Genomic DNA, 19,560 nt, shown 5'->3' on the forward strand with positions numbered 1-19,560 from the left:
CATTATGCTAAGGAATAAAAATAATTTAACCTGAGCAAAACCCATCTTCTCTGCAGTGTAGTCTTATAAAGTCACTCGAGGCACTAAGGGGTAAAGTGCCTTGCCCCAATCCCCACAGCCAGTATGTGCTGGAAGTGAGACTTGCACCTAGGTCTTCCTAACTCTGAGTCCAACAGCTCTTTAGCCAGTGTACTACATTCTCTCTCACATGTGGAATACCAAGACACAAATGAAATAATCTTAACAACTGATGATGGAATTGCTCCTCTATTCTCTTACTTTCCTATTTTCTTATTTTTTTCTTTCTTTTCCTGCCTTGTCTCCTCAAATACTCCTTTTCTGTGTCTTGTATCCTTAGGCATTGCACAGCTCACTTGATGGTTCTGAGGATTTGAGAGGCTGCTGGGTTATGTTAGATCCCTTGGGAAAGGGAAGGAATGGTACACTAAGCAGTTTTATATGTTGGAATAAGTATTGGACTGTGAGTAAGAGACCTGACTTCTTGTTGTATTTCTCCTTACTCTGGCTTCAATGTGGCTTTTGGGGGTTCCAGAACTCCTGGTCCTATCCCTGATCAAATCTTGGCTCCATCGTCAGACCATAAAAAGAGACACAGATATATCCAATAGGTAAAAAGATGGATGTGAGAACATTAAAACAATGTTAATTTTAAGGGAACCTAGTAGCAATATTATTCTCAACACTTATGCAAAGATTACTCCGTATATCCAATGTATTCAGGGAATTTACAATCTAAGTACCCTTTCATCCATCTGGTCTCACACTATAGCACAAGAAGGATACAGTTATTTTTAGCAGGTCTGATGAGCTTTTCTCATTCTCATCCATTATTGACCTCTCCACAACTTTTGACACCATTGTCCACATGCTTCTAAATTATTCCTTCCTTTCTATGTTTTCATAAAACCATTCTTACTTGATTCTTTTAATCATCATGTGATCAGTGAACACTGGTCATTCCTCTGCTCCCTCCTTCCATGTTCTGGCAGGCATGAGGTCCCAGCCAACATGGAACCATTCCACATGGAGTCCTAGAGCTGCTCTTTTTTCTTCTCTCTTTCTTGGCTTTATGACTTCTTCCCAGGAGCAAGTTCAACCCCTGCCTAGACTTGAAAGTCTCTAGAACCTGCAAAGACCATTTGTTCCCCTGTATGCCAGCCTGTACTCTATACTTCATACCCTAACTTTGGATGCATCCCAAGGTTCTATCTTAGATCCTCTCCTCTTCCCTCTCTGTACTCTCTGTGTGACCCCATCTGCTCCATGGGCTCATTTATCTCCACAAAGATGATTCTCACATCTATATATCGAGACTTAGTCTTTTTCATGAGAACTGGCCCTATGCTATCAACTGTCCATTAGACATTTAGGACTAGATGTTTTACAGATATCTTCCCCCCACCCCCAGCTCACATCTCTTCCAAATTCCCTGTTGCTCTTGAGTGCAATCATTATTAATCATTATTAATTCCTCACTCTTCCTCACCCTCCATATTTCTCATATCTATTCCTTCTTTCCCCTGATACTGCCACTTCTATTTTTCAGATCAGTACACCACCTCTTGCCTGGGCTATGGCAATAATTTCCTAATTGATCTTCTTGCCTCAAGTTTGCCCCTCTCACCAATTCATCCTTCATACCTCTACCAAAGTGATATTCCTAAATCACAGATTTGATCATGTCCCTCCCACACTTGATAAATTCTTTTTTGGGTTTTAAAAGCTTTTCCCAACTTGTCTACAACCTCCCTCCAGGCATCGTATATTGCTCCCTTCCATGGGTTCTTTGGTCCTAACAAGCTGGTTAATTTGCTGTCCCCCAATATGACATTTTCTCTCTCATCTTAATACCTTTGCATAAGCTTACCACAGTGCTCAGATACTCCCTCCTGTTTTCCACCTCTTACAATCCCTAGCTCTCTTTAATACTCAGCTCAAATATCACCTCCTATATGAGGCCTTTTCTGTTCCTTTAGTAGCTGGTTACTTCCTCATCATTCCCCTCCACCAATTTGCTTGTATTTGCTTTTCTATATGCTTATATAACTGCACATGTTGTCTCCCACTTTAGAACACAAGTTCCTTGAGGGCATGTACAGTTTCACTTTTGTCTTTGTTTTTTATCTATTAATCAGCACAGTGCCTGGTGATTAATAAGTGTATGATAAATTTTGTGATTTATTTAGAACTCATAGCATCAGTGGTAAAATCTTCTGTTGGAATGCCTCTTGAAATTTCTTTCCCAGAAATCTCTTCAAGTGGCTGATTATTACTCCTTGGCTTGGGGAAGCTATAGCAGTACGTCTCTAACATAAACCTTTTCTGCTGCTTTTTCTGACCATAATGGTTGGCTTGCTACATCCATGTCCACTTACACCTCACATGCATCATTTTCAGTTAAACCCTCTCAACAATGATGCTACTGTCACCACACTATAGCCAACCCGACCACTGTGAGAGCAATAATGAGTTTTTTCTCAATGAGCACTACTTTTTTTTTTTTAACCAGACATTTTGCGAAAAGAAGCCCAAGTTTGTGGCTGCTTCATAGTCATGACCCTGCCTTCCTGGATGGCCCTAAATAAATGATTTCTTCTCTTTTGTCCTCAGTTTCTTTATAAAATGAAAGACTGGTCTGCATGACTTATAGATTCATAAAATCATATAGCTAGAAGAGACCTTTGGGATCCTCTACTTCAACCCCCTCATTTTGCATATGAGAAAACCCAGTTGTAGTTAGGGGAAGTGATTTATTTGGAACAAAGAAGCTTGGGAGTCTATTGAGCACACCAGAAATCAGATCTGTCTCCTAGGCCAGTATTCTTTTTCCTACAAAATTATCTCTTCTATCTCTTGCAGCGTCCTGCTAGATCCTACTACACCATGATTGTCCATACCTTCTTGATCCATCACTAAGATATTGTGTAAATTGGAATGGATAAGGCTATGTTGAGTTAGATTCTTCTCCTTATCAAATGATATTGATAATAACAATGGTGAAATAAGAGGTATTCTTTTTTTTTTTTACATTAGCCAGATGGAACATTAATGGATCCTATAGACAGACAGACAGATAGATAGATAGATAGATAGATAGATAGATAGATAGATAGACCCATAGATAAATTTATCAATAGATTTTTTTTAATTGGCTTATCAACCCCTTAATGTTGAAAGGGCAAGACTGAAATAGAGCAGGAATTAGTCCTTGAAGTGCAGTCCTTTAGGGATTTTCAAATAATTGCTACTCCAGCATATCCACTTAGGCAATTTCTATCTACCTAATGCCATCACGCATCCCCATGGAGCTGCGTTAAGTAAAAAGGCACTCAGTTATTTATAAGAAATATGTTGAGCATTTATATACCATGCTATGCAGCTTTGGCATGATTTCCAAGTGCTTGAAATTTCCCAATGTCATAGCTGATTTCTAATCTCATGAATATTTAAGTGATTTAAATATCCAAGTACAAAACTAGCAATTAGAGTGGAAACTGGGGAGCTTGCTAAATGTCAACCCTGATGGTTGTTTATAAAACAAATTCTCAGGCCTAAATGCCATCATATGCAAACAAGGGAGCCCTGTATTCATCCTCAGATATCATGTTTACTCAGGTTGTATCATTATTTTTCACTTGCTACATGAAATGGCTCTGTCTGCCTCAAAGGGTTTTTAAATGGGGCACTGTGGAGGAGGAGAATTAGACCAGCCTCAAAAACTGTCATGGGTTTAAGGGTTATGTTAGCTTACGTAGTCTGTGGTTTCAGTCATGCGATAATGATAGAACCTTGAATTTTTAACTCTGAGTCTATTCCATCAAATCTCTTTGAGGGTTTTGGAAGACCTCTTTAAAAAAAAAATCGCCGTGGAATGACTTCAAAACAATGAGAAAAGGTTCATTGTGTTTTTAGTGAGGATCAATGTTTTTATGTGCCCCCACTATATGCCAGGCACTTATGAGAATTTTTGTTTTTGATTCTGACTCTGCTATTTATTAATCTCTCCCAGATTTGTGGCATGTATAAATTTGATGAACATATCTTCTATACCTTCATTCTACTCATTGATGAAAACGTTAAATATTCTGGTGCCAAGCACAGATCTCCTGATCATTCTAAGGGAGATCTCCTTTGAAGTTAGCATTGAACCATTAGTGACTAATCTGTAGGTAAGCACTACCAAATGCACCTTACTATAATAGACCAGCTCTCTCTATATTGCCTAAAAGGATAACATAAGAAATTTGACCAAATATTTTAATAATATCTAAGTAAATTTTGTATAGCCTCCTTCTTATCTATCAGGCTTATCTCACTGTCACAAAAGGAAATCATTAGCAACCCTTCTCCCTTTCAAAAGCACCCCCCATAAACTTTCTGATTGCTGTCTTTTCCCACTAACCTTGTTCTGCTCATTAACAGTAATATTTTTTTCCTATAGAATTTGAAGTATGTTTTGTTTAATTGCAGCTGTTAGTTATAAAAACAAAAAGCAAACAAAAAAATCAAGGGAAGGGTTTCTTCTTTTTATCTCAGCGCATAGTTCTGTTTAATATAATACTCATCTGATATGGGATAGAAAAGTAGGGAAGAACCCTTGTTTTCAGAACAACTGGGAGAGGAAGGAGAGGGCTGAGTTAGTTTCCACTACCACTTTCTCACACCTGGGAGACTGTGTGGTGTACTGCTAAGAATAAAGACCTATGCATCAGAAGACCTGAGCTCAGAAACACAGTAAGGAACCTCAGAGGCTATTTATTTCAGCCTATAACTGACCCAGAATACCTTCTACAAGACGACTAGCAAGTGTATATTCTTCCTTTTTTTGAAAATCTTAAAATCCTTTGACTTCTGAGGCCCTGCTATGTGACCACCCCCCCACCCCCATTGCCATGCCTCCTTGTGTGCTTTAGACTGTAAGCTTACTGAAGGCAGGGACAATCCTTTATAATTTTTTTAAAAATTTTAAAAATTGTATCCCCAGTGCTTAACACAGTACTTCATAATAGGTGTTTAATAAATATTTATTGGATTGGGATAAAGCACATGCATACAAATAAGCAAATACAATGTAATTCTGAGGATTGGTGCTATGTGCAATCCAGGAAACAGTAATAGTTTAGTTTCTGTGGAACATAGAGTATGTGAAGTCAGAGAAGGTGAAATTAGTCTGGAAAGGAAAATTGGACACATTTTATAGAGGGCATTAAATGCCAGGTTGGAGATTTTGTCTTTTTTCCTAGAGGACAGAAAAAATCACTGAAGTTGAGTGAACAGTTAGACCACTTTATATAACTTCTCCTCTCAGGCTTCCAAGGATTTCCACTGCAGCTTCTGAAACTCCATTCAGATAATTATACCTTCATAAAAGTCTATTTAAAAAGCCTAGTACTATAGAGTTTCTCGAGTGTTTTCACACTTTTTTCCCCGAGAAAAGAGGTATGATCCACTCACGTCTTTTGATCTTATTTCTTCAACTAGATGACAAATTCTAAGTTCAGGGACTTGTATCTTATTTTTCCATGATGCTGAGCACTTAGTGGCTGTGTGGTAAACACTTGTCAAATTGAGTTCCTTTGGTTCAAGACCAAGTATTCATCTTTCTTATGGAGATAGTTTTAGGCACATAGTCCCCTGCTACACAGAGCACTGTACCACAGTGCCTAACAAATGCTACAAATTTCAGTGGCACCTGTGGAGTGGCCAGTGACAGTTCTGACGAATCTAAGAGACTGAACGAGGTAAGTGCCCATTCCTTGTTAACCGTTCTTCAGCATGTCCCCCAAGCTTTTGTGCTTCGGCCACTATCATTGGACTATGATAACTTTGGGAATCAAGATACATAAATTAGCCAAAATAGTTGCCTTTGATGTCATTTTCAATGTTTGTCACAAAGAAACAGGAGAATAATTTCTTTCTAAGAAAAATTCTTGCTCTACTTCTGCTGAGTCAAAGTAGAGGCGACAGACAATTTCTACTTCTAAACTAGTTTCTTAATTAACCCTCTTACTAACTAATGTTCTTAATAGAAAAAAGAACAAAACGTTTGCATAACTCATAGCCCAGTGTCCCCAAGCTCTGGTCTCACTTTAAACATGTACTACCCTAGAGGTGACTCTAAAAAGTCATTCTTTTTGGCTTATTGTTTTATTCAGTGAAGAGACATCTTATATGTTGCTACATAAAAAACCAAAACCAAAATACGAAACCGTAAAGGGCATGTGAGAGCCCCTCTTCCTTCTTATCCCTGCCACCACCAAAGGTGTAGAAAGCACATCCAGAACTCATAAAGCTCACTGTTTCTCTGGATGGTCCCCTTTTCCACAGTCCTTCTCCCTAGCATGCACCTCCTGCCCCCAACTCCCACACATATTTGTTCCAACATGTGGTTTGCACTCCCCTCTCCCCTAGAGAGGAAACTCACCTGGCGCTACTAGACAAGTGAAATCCTAATGGTCCCTCTTTCACCTTCCAGAGGCCCCTGAAGGCTTTGTAATATCTCTACCCACCACCACCTCACCCACCTCCCCCCTAAACAAAATGTAATTGTTATGGCTGGATAGGCAACCCCTTTCTCATTTTATCTTCACCATCCAAACCATTTACTTTAATTGTTTCCTTCTTTGTAAGTTATATCTCTCTTGCCCAGAACAGTGCCTGGCACATTGTAGAAGTCTAATAAATGCCTATTTATTGATTGATTAATAGCAGAGTTAAAAGTTGAAGACCTTTGTTCCTTCACAGTTTAGTTTTTGCTCTCTCACTATATTTCTGCGTAACACCAGGTTCCATGTGCACAATCTCTTTCCAAGGGAAGTGATGCTTGTGAATTTGTACTTTCTATAACTATAAGGCTGAATTCTAGAACTCTCAAATTTGGGATTCCTTGAAATGCAATATCTAAGTTTGGTGCTGTCCATAAAATTTCCCTTCTTCAGCAAGAAGGTGAGATTTTAGTATTAAGAAACCTCTAGCTATAGTTAAAAAATCAAGATAGAAACAAGACAAGAACAGCCCTTAGAACTGGGGATTTGGGAGGTTACTGATTACTTTATACCATGTCATCTGTCTTAACATAGACTCTGGGAATTTCCTAAAGCCAAAAGCCTGTGTCGGGAAAGGCGGCAATCTCCCTTTTCTGCTACTTATTTTGCCAAGAGGAAACCTAGTCATATCTCCATTGTCACTGAGGAGGAGGGACCTCACAATGAGCCCTTGCTTTCTATGTTCCCTTAGTCCAAAGACTTGCAAGTCAGTTATGGCCACCAAATCTCTAGTCCCAACTTTGGACAATGTCAAAAAATTTTTTAAATTAATTTAATTTTTTTCAGTTCCACATTCTCTCTTTCCCTCCAGTCCCTGCCCACCCATTAAGACATCAAGAAATACAATACCTTTTATAAATATGAAAACATGCAAACCACATTAGTCATGTTCTGAGGGGGAAAAAGAAAAATAAAGGGAAAATATGCTTCAATCTGAATTCTAAGTCCATCAGTTCAATATCTGGAGGTGGATAGCATTTTTTTTCATGAATCTTTTGGGGTTGTGGGTCATTGTATTCATTAGAGTCACTAAGTCACAGTTGATTATCTTCACAATATTTCTGTTACTATGTAGATTGTTCTTCTGGTTCTGCTCACTTCACTTTGCACTGGTTCATATAAGTCTTCCCAGATTTTTTTGTGCAGCCATCCCCTTCATCATTTCTTATAGCACAATAATAGTCCATCCCTTATATGCCGTAGGGGGCAGCTAGGGGTATAGTGGATAGAGCTCTGAGCCTCCAGTCAGAGAGATCAAAATTCAAATGTGACCTCAGATACTAGCTGTGTGACCCTGGGCAAAGTTACTTATCCCTTGCCTGAATAAAACTGGAGAAGGAAATGACAAACTACTCCAGTATCTTTGCCAAGAAAACCTCATGGTTGGCCTACGGAGTTACAAAGAGTAGGACACAATTCAGTAACAACATATACCATGACTTGTTCAGCCATTCCCCAGTTGATTGGTATCTCCTCAGTTTCCAATTCTTTGCCACCACAAAAAGAGCACCTATAAATATTTTTGCACAAGTGATTATTTTTCTTTTTCATTTGATCTCCTTGGGGCATAAGCCTAGTAGTAGTATTGCTGGGTTAAAGGATATGCACCGTTTTATAGCCCTTTGGGGATAGTTCCAAGTTCTCCAGAATTGGACTAGTTCACAGCTCCACCAACAGTGGAGCCACATTGAGAAGGCTAACATTTATGGGTGTGTGCGCGTGTTTGTGTGTGCGCATGTGTGTGTGTATGTGTGTGTGTGTATATATATATATATATACACACACACATATATACACACATACATATACACATACATATACACATACATATATACATATACATATATACACATACATGTATATGTATATATGTGCATATATATTATGTGTGTGCAGTCATGCAAAACATATTTCAATGTTAGCCATGTTGTAAAAGAAAACAGACAAAAAAATGTATTATTTCCCCACATCTTCTCCAGCATTTGTCATTTTCCTTTTCTGTCATACTAGCCAAATTGATGGGTATGAAGTAGTGCCTAAGAGATGTTTTACATTGCATTTCTCCTATTATTCCTGATTTAGAGCATTTTTGGTGAATGTTTCTTAGAAGAGAACTGGATGCCTGGGAAGGATAGCACCCTTAAAAAAATAAAATACAATGTGAGGATGGAATGAACAGAGGAAAACAAAGTAGGAGATGAGGTTTCTTGAGGGGAAATGCTCCACAGTACAAGGGTGGTCAGGGACAATGCACACACAGGCAGCAGTCAGCTGGGGTCCTAGATGAAGTTAGAAGTTCAGTGAAAGAAATTGGGGTCAAGCAGGACCATTAAGGGCAGGGGTCAAGGAGCTCAGAGTTGGAATGTATGTTGAGATTTGGTACTGAGTCATGCTAGGGGTATGTTGATAGTTAGTTCATAATTGTTTTTACCAATGTCAGGAAAATGGGCTTTGAGTAATTACTGCTAGTCTTATTCTCATAGAGTGAGTCAGATTTTTTTTTTTTAGTTTGCTAGGGGATTCTCCATGTAGTTGATTGAAGAGGTTACTTTATTGCTTATATCATCCCCAAAATAGTATCTCTTTTAAAATTAATTTTTTCCATTTGTAAAAATTGTAAAAACAATTTTTATCATTCATTTTAAAAAAATTGAGTTCCAAATCTTCTCCCTGCCTTCAACTCCTCTCCTCCTTGAGAATACTAACTATATGTGTGTGTGTGTGTGTGTGTGTGTGTGTGTGTAATACATGTGCAATCATGCAATATATATTTTGATATTAGCCACGTTGTGAAAGAAAACAGACAAAAAAACTACAAGAATTTTTTTTTAAATGTCAAAAAGTGTGCTTCAATCTGCATTCAGAGTTCATCATTTCTCTCTCTGGAAGTGGATAGCATTTTCCATCATAATTCCTTCGTAATTGTCTTGGATCATTGTATTGATCAGAATAGCTAAATCATTTGCAGTTGATCACTGTACAATATTGTTACTGCGTATGATATTCTCCCTTCACTTTGAATGTGCTCATATTAGTCTTCTCAGGTTTTTGTGAAACCATCATGCATGTCACTTCTTATAGCACAATAGTATTCTATCCCAATCATGTACCACAATTTGTTCAGCCATTCCTCCATTGATGGGCATTCCCTCAATTTCCAAGTCTTTACTAACACAAAAAGAATGACTTTAAACATTTTTCTACATAAAGGTCATTTTCCTTTCCTTCCCTCCTTCCTTCCTTCCTTCCTTCCTTCCTTCCTTCCTTCCTTCCTTCCTTCCTTCCTTCCTTCCTTCCTTCCTTCCTTCCTTCTTCCTTCCTTTCTTCCTTCCTTCCTTCCTTCTTTCTTTCTTTCTTTCTTTCTTTCTTTCTTTCTTTCTTTCTTTCTTTTCTTCAATCTTTTTGGGGATACAGACTTAATAGGGGCATTGCTGTTTCAAAGGCTATGCACAGTTTCATAATTCTTTGGGCGTAGTTCCAAATTATTATCCAGAATGATTAGATCAGTTCACAATGCCACCAACAATGCTTTAGTGTCTCAATTTTTCCACATCTCCTCCAACATTTGTTACTTCCTTTTTTATGTCATATTAGCCAATCTGATAAGTGTGAGGTGGTACCTCAGAGTTGTTTTAATTAGCATTTCTGTAATCAATAGTAATTTAGAATATTTTTTTCATATGATTACAGATAGCTTTTATTTCTTCTGAAAACTGCCTATTGATATCCTTTATCTATCAATTGGGCAATGACTTATATTCTTATGGATATGACTCATTTCTCAAAATAAGGCCTTTATCAGAGAAATTTGATGTAATTTCTCCCCCCTTCCCCCAGTTTTCTGCTTTCCTTCTACTTTTGGCTGTATCGGATTTGTTTGTGCAAAATCTTTTTAACTTAATATAATCAAACTTATCCATTTTACTTCCCTTAATGTTCCCTATCTCTTGTTTTGTCCTAAGTTCTTCTCATCCATAGATCTGAAAGATAAGATATTCCATTCTCACCTAGTTTTCTTATGGTATTATTCTTTATTTCTAAATCACTGTACCAATGTTGACCTTATGTTGGTATATGGTGTGAGATGTTGGTCTATACCTAGTTTTTGCTAAACTGCTTCAGGACAATACTTCTATGAAACAAATCAAAAGAAGACAGTAGATTTAATAACAATAGCTGACATTTATATAGGACTTTAAGTGAATTCAAATGGCTGTAACAACAGCACTATTATTATCACTATTTTACAGATCAGAAAACTGAGGCTGAATGCAGAACTTAACCAGGGTCACAATTTGACCAGTGACTGAGGCAAGATTCAAACTCAGGTCTTCTTGACTCCAAGTCTAATACTCTATCCATTGTACCACCTAGCTACTTAGATTTGGGTGATCTTCTTGAGATATACTATTCACAAGGAACCTTCCACTTACAGCTTAAGAAGGAAAAAGAAAAGAAAAGAAAAGAACAAAAAGAGAGAGGACAAATAACCTTGAAAAGAGATGACAATTTAGCTAACTCCTACAGAAGTTACACTGAAAGCTAGGTGTAGAATCAGTTGGGAGCTTTTCTCTCCCTGATTTGGGAAGGGCTCAAGGGGAACTTGTGATTAAAACTTGCTTTTCTCATCAGTCATTCAACGAGCATTTGTTAATTGCCTGCTATGTGCCAGAGGCAGCTACTTGGCTGAGTGGATAGAGGACTGGGCCTGAAGTCAGGAAGAACTGAGTTCAACTCTGACCTCAAGTGCTTACTAACTGTGTGACCCTGAGCAAGTTACTTAATCTCTGTTTGCCTTCATCAGCTGGAGAAGGAAATGGCAAACTACTCTAGTGTCTTTGCCAAGAAAACCTTCTACGGCTTACAGGGTCACGAAGAGTTGGTCACAACTAAACAACAGCAACAACATATGTGCTATTCGTTGATTAGTATAATTGGCTGATTAGTATAATTAGGCCTTAGGGAGCTCCCTTCTGCTTTTTGAATAAAATAGACATCCTGACACCTCCCTCTTATGGCTCCTCCTCATCTCATTCTAGTTTAGCGTAGGTTCAATTCACACACAGTAGGAATAGACCTTAGCTGAACTCTATTATTTATTGCCTGTTCCTGACCATGCCTTACTTCCTTCTGACTACTTGCATTCATGAAGCCCACCTGTGATGGCTACAATACCCTCCTGTATCTGCCCACTAAAATCCTTCTTGTCCTCTTCCTTCGATGCTTAACTCATGCTGCTAATCTTTTTCCCAACAAAGACTCCCATTCATTCCTCACCCCCTTGCAAGTGATCCAGTCCATTCCAAAATTTCCTCAAGCACTTTGACCACAGTTCCTAGGGCCCTTATCACAGTATATCTCATTTAGGACTTATCCAAGATATACATCATAATATTCCCAGTTGACTATAAAATGCCTGGAGGGTGTGTCACTTTTTGTCTTTATTTCCTTAGCACCTTAGAAAGTGCCTAGCATTTAACAGATATTTGCAGAATTTGAATTTAAGCCTAATAATAAAACATCATCATGACAATGCTTTACTGTTCTAAACACTCTCTACTAGCCAAGTGTAATTAACAATTAAGATTATGATATGGATACATAAAAGGGATTTGTTGTAGTGAATAAAGGGCCAGTCTTGGAGTCAAGAACTAGGTTCAAATCCTGCCTCTGAAACATACCAGTTGTGGTATCATGAGCAAATTATTTAATCTTGCAATGCTTCGCGATCACTCTCAAAACTAGATTACAGATTTATTGGAACCTTCTTTGTTAGTTAGCACACTGCTATGCACTCAGGAAATCATAGGTCCAGAGTGAAAAAAAAAAAAGAAAGAAAGAAAGAAAAGCTATGGGAATAGGAAAGGAGCATATAGGTAGCACTAATCCAATTTATACACTAAAATTTATATCCCCTTAATACCATTCAGGCAAAAGAGGATTTTTCACCCTAGCCAAAACTTAAGTTTCCATGTCTTATAATATTTATCATTTAAGTGTAATCCTGTTCTGTTGAAGAGCAAATGCCTCAAATGGCAAGTTGAAAAGAATTTTCTTTTTTTTTCCATTTTTCTTATTTTGTTATATCACTTCCTTTGGGGTTGTTCCCCAAATTCTCACACTCTTGGGATAGATGGAGGGGTAGATACTCAAATTCAGAATCTGTGGATCCATACTCTGAAGACCATCACTCAGAAGCCCCTACTAGTACATTCACCTTTAATAGTAAGCTAGTTCACATCACTGAGGCAGCTAGATATAGTAGATTAGTTAGCTGTCTAATTAAGTGTTGAACTTGGAGTCAGACTTAAGTTCAAATCCTTTTTAACAAGTCCATCTTGGGGATAACATTTCCCTCACAGGGTTATCCCGAGAATCAAATCAGATGAGAAATCTAAAGCACTTTGCAAATCTTAAACATATCAATATTAATATAGATAATTATATAATATATTTATATGATACATAAATATATAGTAATATAATCAAAATATAAATGCCAGCTATTATAGTTATTTTGAAGTAAAGCAATTTACTGAATGGCATGGCAATAACAGTGGCCACCAAACATTCCCTTCAAAAACCTTGGGTATACTCTTCCCGAAATACATAGAGCCTCAGTGGAAAGAGGGGGTCCACCCACGGAATAAGCAGAGGGTTGGCCTTCCTGGCACTTCTGCTTCTGACGTATACTAGCTATATCTCAGGCAAGTGATTTAATATCCCTCTTAAGATTCTCATGATAATAGTGATAATGGCTGGCATTCCTGTATTTACATATATTTCATTAATTCAAAGTTGCAGATGAATTGTTGATATGCTTCTGTGGAGGCAATTGCCCGTACTAGTAGACTCTTATGCTAATGAAAATATATGTCCATTTCCTCTCACCTCTCAAAAACAGTTAATTGGGGCACTGATTTAATTAATCATCAACCATTTATTAAGTCTTTACTATGTACTAGGCATGGTTTTGTGTCTTGAGGACACAAGGAGCATAAAGAAAGAATCTTTGTCCTCAAGGGACTTATATTCTGTCAAGGGAAGCAATCTTTCCATATATAAGTAAATATTACATACATATGTATACATCCATCCATCCATACATACATAAACTATGTCTGTGGTATTTTGGAGTAAGTCATTGGCCACTGGGGGCGTTAAGAAAGGCCACATGTAGGAGGTGAGGAGTGAGCAGCTTGAAAGAAGCTCGGGATTCTCTGAGGCAGAGGTGAAGAGGGAGCCCATTTAGGGCACACAGGACAGACTATGCCAAAATTTCAGATATGCAAGAGCTATTTGAATGGCAAAATTACAAGTCTGTGTGCATACAGACACTTTTTTTTTCCATTTCACTGTTAAGACAAACAAATGCCAAGAAAATAAGATTGCATAAAAGTTTATTTTTTGTTTTTGTTTTTAACGTGGCTTTTAACATATGTTCAACAGTAAGCACGCAGGCCCATCTCCTATCCTTTTATCTCTACAATGCTGTATAGAAACATCTAACATTCAGAATTTTGTCCCTGGGGCTCTCTGCAGTATCCTAATTACTGAAAAATTATTCCAACATTGGCCCTAGAGTATACTTACTAAGGCCAGCAAGCAGATGTAGCCTTGTCCACAAAGGGGTGTGTTCTTTATATGTTCACAAGACATTTTAATTAGCCAGAAAACTCAAGCATTCTGGTCTTTAAAGGTTTTACTGTATTTAGTAGGAATGACTCAAAGATAGTAAGGGAGGGAGGCTTAGGGTGCAGGGTAAAAGGATCACAGATAGATGGCTCCTAAAAGTTAGCTTATAGTTATAGGCTTTTTCTTCTAGCAAACCTCCACTCCCCATAATTTCTCAATCTCTTCTCCTTCTCCTTCTTCTCTTCTTCTTTCTCCTCCTCTTCCTTCTTCTTTCTCTCTCTCCTTCTCTCTCTCTCTCTCTCTCTCTCTTTCTCTCTCTCTCTCTCTCTCTCTCTCTCTCTCTCTCTCTCTTTCTCTCTTCTGGAAAATCACTAATGCTCTTTCTGATGCAACAGATTATAATGATATAATGGTAGTGTGTGGTGCCTTGCTCTGACACTCCAAAGAAACCACAGAGCCTGAGACGAAGAGGATCAGAAATAGATCTTATTTAGGGACTGCCAGAGCAGTGACTTTTAGTAAAAGTCTGGTTGATTTTCCATGAAAAACCTTCCATTACTGGCTGGAACTGTTATTCACTGGAAGACTTTGACACCCCTCCCTCCTTTAATAGAAGGAAGCTTTGCTGTCAGGCTGGATAGGTTTAATTAACACATTAACTTGAGTTGTGGAGAGGTTTTTTCCCTTTCCTCCTGTAACAGAGGCCTAACAATTCACTTCCTGGGGAGAAAATGTTTAAAGTAGTGGGTCAGCTTGAAAAAAACTCCCTCCAGTGTGGGTTAATTTGTATTCACCTCTTGCCTACAGCTATAAATCTCCTGAGAATTTCAAATGCCCCAATATATTTAATCTTCAGGAGCAGGGCTCTCTTAACACATCACAGAAAATCACATTGTCCCCTAGGACACAGGCACAAACTGTCCATCCCATGAGGAAGTGCTGCTGTTCTTCCAGGTGACTCTATTCAGCCCCAATGGCATAGGTACAAATTGTTCATCCCATGGGGAAGTACTGCTATTTAGCCTATAACACTGCTTGGGGTTACTTAGAAATTCTGTCATCAGTCAGAAAGTATTTGATGAGGACCTCCCTCATTCTTGGCACTGTGTTAGGCACTGAGAGGATGCACAAGAAATATAACTCCATGCCTGCCCTCAAGGTACTTATAGTCTAGTAGAAGAGATTAAAGTAAGACTCATAAAATTATATCAGATGATATAGTGCATGGGACAGTAGAAAGAACATCACATTTGGAGTGAGAAGTCCTGCATTTAAATTCCCTCCTCATCATTTCAATCCCATAAACATCAAGTATTAGGTGCTAGTGATAAAAAGGCATACTGCCCCAGTCCTTAAGGATCTCTTTCTACTAGTGGGTATAACACGTAAATGGATGCTGAAACAAAATATAACAACTACAACATAATTTGAGGAGAATGAGAATACTTATTGAAGTAGGGGTGGGAGAATCTCAAGGCTTCATGGAAAAAGAAGCACTACATCTGAGCATTGAAGGAAGAGCGTATCTTAAGAGGGAAAGATGAGGGGAGTAGGTGTGTATTCCTGGCATGCACAATTGCTTTTTCAATGCACTGAGGTGGAATGTAGGAAGGAGAGTTTTAGAAATATAATCATGAAACTCCAGTCTGAATAAACCTCAGCAACCATCTTGTTGGAGGCAGCTGAGTGGCATAGTAGATAGGAATCAGGAAGGTTCATCTTCATGAATACAAAGCTGGCCTCAAACATTAGCTGGGTGACCCTGGGCAAGTCATTTAACCCTGTTTGCCTCAGTTTCCTCATCTATAATATGAACTAGAGAGGGAAATGGCAAGCCATTCCAATATCTTTGGCAAGAAAACCCCAAATGGGGTCAAGAAGAGTTGGCTATGATTGAAAAATGATGGAACAACTAGAGCCATCTTGTCTAACCTATATCCCCGATAGAATCTTTTCTGAAACATACCTGTTAAATGATTATTCAGCCATTTCTTGATTGCCTTCACTGAGTAGGAATCCAATACATTGCTCATCTCCCTCACCCCTAAGGTAACCCAGTCCATTTTCTTTTAGCTTGAATTGTTAGGAAGTTTTGTTTTTTTCTAAATCTATGTCCAGTCTATGTTTCTCCTTTTGTACCCTTCATTCACTGCTCCTAGTTTGTTTAAATAGGCCATTTGTTTAAATAGGAAAAATGAGATCACTCTTCAGCATGACACCTTTTCATATATGGAGAAGCCAAGTTACATTTTGAAAACTGTCCTTCACTAGTTAACTATACTGTTACTGCAGTGCCCAAGAAAGTGTTATGTAAGTTTAGGAACTACACCTTAATCTAAGGGACCCTTTGATGACCCTTAAGTCCTGTCCATGCCATCGTCTATTCCTTTTCAAATTGACAATGTTCTTTAATAAAAACATTGAGCAATCTGACCTGCCAACCAGAGACATGGTGTAGAGATGGCCATGTTATATTGACATAGGTTGAATTTACATTTTGCCAAAACCCCTTTCGTTGTTTTAAACAAAATGCTTTTTAGCCCTACCTCTCCCACTAGCTGTTTCCTCTACACTAAATCACCACCTGTTCTAGTCCTTTGAGTCTAGCTTGAATAATATGAGTGCAGAGATGTATTTTATAACTCAGAGGCATGGCCTGAATTGGGTCTACGAGAGTGGGGTTATGTGAATTTTGGGCCACTCGGGTACAAATACAGAATCTATAAAATCTTAGTGTAACAGCATGAGAACATTTCTCCCTGATTTCTCTTATGCTTTCTCAAGGAATGGAGCCAGAAAAACATTCCCAGGAATAGTAGGGAGTGAAGCAAAGCTTTACATGGAAATTGATCCCCTTGGCTGGTTTGCAAATGTTTTGCAGTTTGCATCAATTGAATTGTTTGCTTTGGTAGCTAGTGATTCGAGCCTCTCTTGTTTTAAATGTTCATTTTGTTCCAAGAGATATAGTCTCAGAAAAAAGATCCTTTAAAGTTCACTGATCATACGGCATGGGCTGGTTTAGTTTACTTGGAGTTGCCCTCCTTACCTGCAGGCTCAATATGAGCTTACCCATTAGGAAAACCAATAACACTAATGGGGAATGAATTCTATACAGGCTGGCCAGTAAGAAATACTATGGAAGGGATGTAGATACAGTTGAGGACATTCCCTGAACCCTGTGGAGCTCACCATTCAAAGACAGAAGTGTTAGGAAATCTCACTCTCCTGTACCTCAGGTTAAGGGTTAAAATGCCTCCACATTATACCTCAAGCCAAATGCCCCTGAGTCAAATGGTATACCTCCTTCTTGGTCCAAGAGTTGTTCTCAGTTGTACCTCAGACAGCACAGTCTCCTGAGGGAGACAGACAACCAAAGAAACCTCTAGCCAAAGTTTAATATGAGGTACAATCTCTCCTGGACCTCTCTCTCAGTTTCTGACAACCTATGAAGAAAACTGAAGGTCCTTTTACATCTCTTCCTTAGGCCTAAAGTAGAGCTAATTTTAAAAAGTTACATCCCAGGGGCAGCTAGGTTGTTCAGTGCATAGAGCACTGTCCCTGGAGTCAGGAGGACCTGAATTCAAATCTGGCCTCAGAGATACTTACTAGCCATGTGACCCTGACAAGTCACTTAATTTCAATTACCTCAAAAAAAAAAAAAGAATTTGCATGCCTCTTTGCTCTCCTGTTGGTCCATGCCCTAAAAAATGGTGTGGAACCTGCAGCCTCAAGGCCACATGTGGCCCTCTAGGTCCTCAAGTGTGGCCCTTTGACTAAATCCAAACTTCACAGCCCAAATCCCCTTAATAGACTATCTAAACCCTCCACCTCTTCAAAATCAAAAGTATTTTCTAGACAAAAGGCACTGTTCAGCTTAAGGGTTAAAATGCCTCCACATTATGCCTCAAGCCAAATGCCCCTGAGTCAAATGGTACACCTCCTTCTTGGTCCAAGAATTGTTCTCAGACCACAGGTCTGCCAAAACCTCCAGTCCCTTCCCCAAATCCCCCTTTTAGGAAAAAGTACTTCACCTCTTCTATCCCAGAAGATTTCTACCTTTTCTAGAATCATTTTAGCTTACCTAGTTTGGTAATATCTTCCTTTCAATAAAAAAAGGCTCCACTCCCTTGTTTTGTAATATCTATACCCAAAGTGTATTTGTTGGGGGGGCGGGGTGCAGGTGGAACATGGAAGGAGAACCATGTCCTTCGTCTGCTCACTGTGTCCCTTCCTATCCCTGATTTGCCACTAATGTGATTACCTCTCTCTATACTGTTTAATTTCCATCCACTTATGTATGCATGCATGCATACATCCAGAGAGAGAGAGAGAGAGAGAGAGAGAGAGAGAGAGAGAGGCTAAAAGTGTAGCCACCACTCATAAGACCCATCCCACTGCTGATCAGCACTGGGCCAGATGCTTTGATCTACCCTGTTTCTGACGGGCTCATTTATTCTTGTTAGGCATCCTGGCCACTCCTTACTCCTGGTGCTGGACATAGTGTAGACTTGATAGGTGTTAGCTCCCTGAGCTCAAGCCATGCACCATCCTCAGCCTACTCAGTGGCAGGGATTACAGGTGTGCGCTATTCCTGACCTCAATTCATTTTAACAAACATTTCTCCCAACGGAGGGAAGATTCTCTTCTACCTTCTTGAAGAGACACCTTCTCAGCACCCCACCCACAGTGCCTCCTCCCCTTGTACCTATATGTTGCAGTTCTAAGAGAAGCCTCTAGAATAGATGGAATAGAACTTCAAGATTCAAGGAGGAGGAGAAAGAGTTGCTGGCTTCCTTCTCCCCTGTTTTAGTGGCCCTCAGTGGCCTTTCTCTGGTGTCCCCCAACTTCCAGCATGTGTCCTTGATGGTTCTTTTCCTTTCCATAAATTAAAAATTAAAAAAAAAATAACAAAGGGAAGCGAAATGGTTGGAATTTATAGAAGATGCATTTAAATAAGACATTTTCATTTTTCTTTGTATATATTAAAGTCTTCAAAATAAGCAAACAAAAAAAAAGAAATTAATGTAATGTTAATGATGTGTATGTGTAGAATATTTTAGAGGATTTTAAGGTCAGGAAGTAATTACAAGTAAATAAAACTAACCAGGAAAGGTTTCTTATAGGAGTAAACAACCTCTGTCTTCAAGATAAGTAAGATTTTATAGGAGCCAGGATGTGTACATTGTCAGAGAATAGGGTAGCTGGCAAATGTCTGGTGTACAATTGGATTTGAGAATCGTATTAAAGAGTGTATGTAGGGGTGGTATAGTGGGGGAAGAGGGGGACTGAAGCCAGGATCTTACTTTAAGAAGAATAAATACTCAGCTGTCTTCCAATGCCAGAATCATGGTATTCATTC

The 19,560-nt window shown here is 38.7% G+C and overlaps 1 protein-coding gene across 1 annotated transcript in view; it reads left to right on the plus strand.

The window, feature by feature from the left end:
- The window catches only part of SORCS1 (sortilin related VPS10 domain containing receptor 1), a 705,676-nt gene that overhangs the window by 475,741 nt on the left and 210,375 nt on the right, over positions 1–19,560 (plus strand).

The sequence above is a fragment of the Phascolarctos cinereus genome, unplaced genomic scaffold, assembly GCF_003287225.1.
Source record: "Phascolarctos cinereus isolate Bilbo 61053 unplaced genomic scaffold, phaCin_HiC Scaffold_3;HRSCAF=262, whole genome shotgun sequence".
In the NCBI taxonomy this organism is placed as follows: Eukaryota; Metazoa; Chordata; class Mammalia; order Diprotodontia; family Phascolarctidae; genus Phascolarctos; species Phascolarctos cinereus.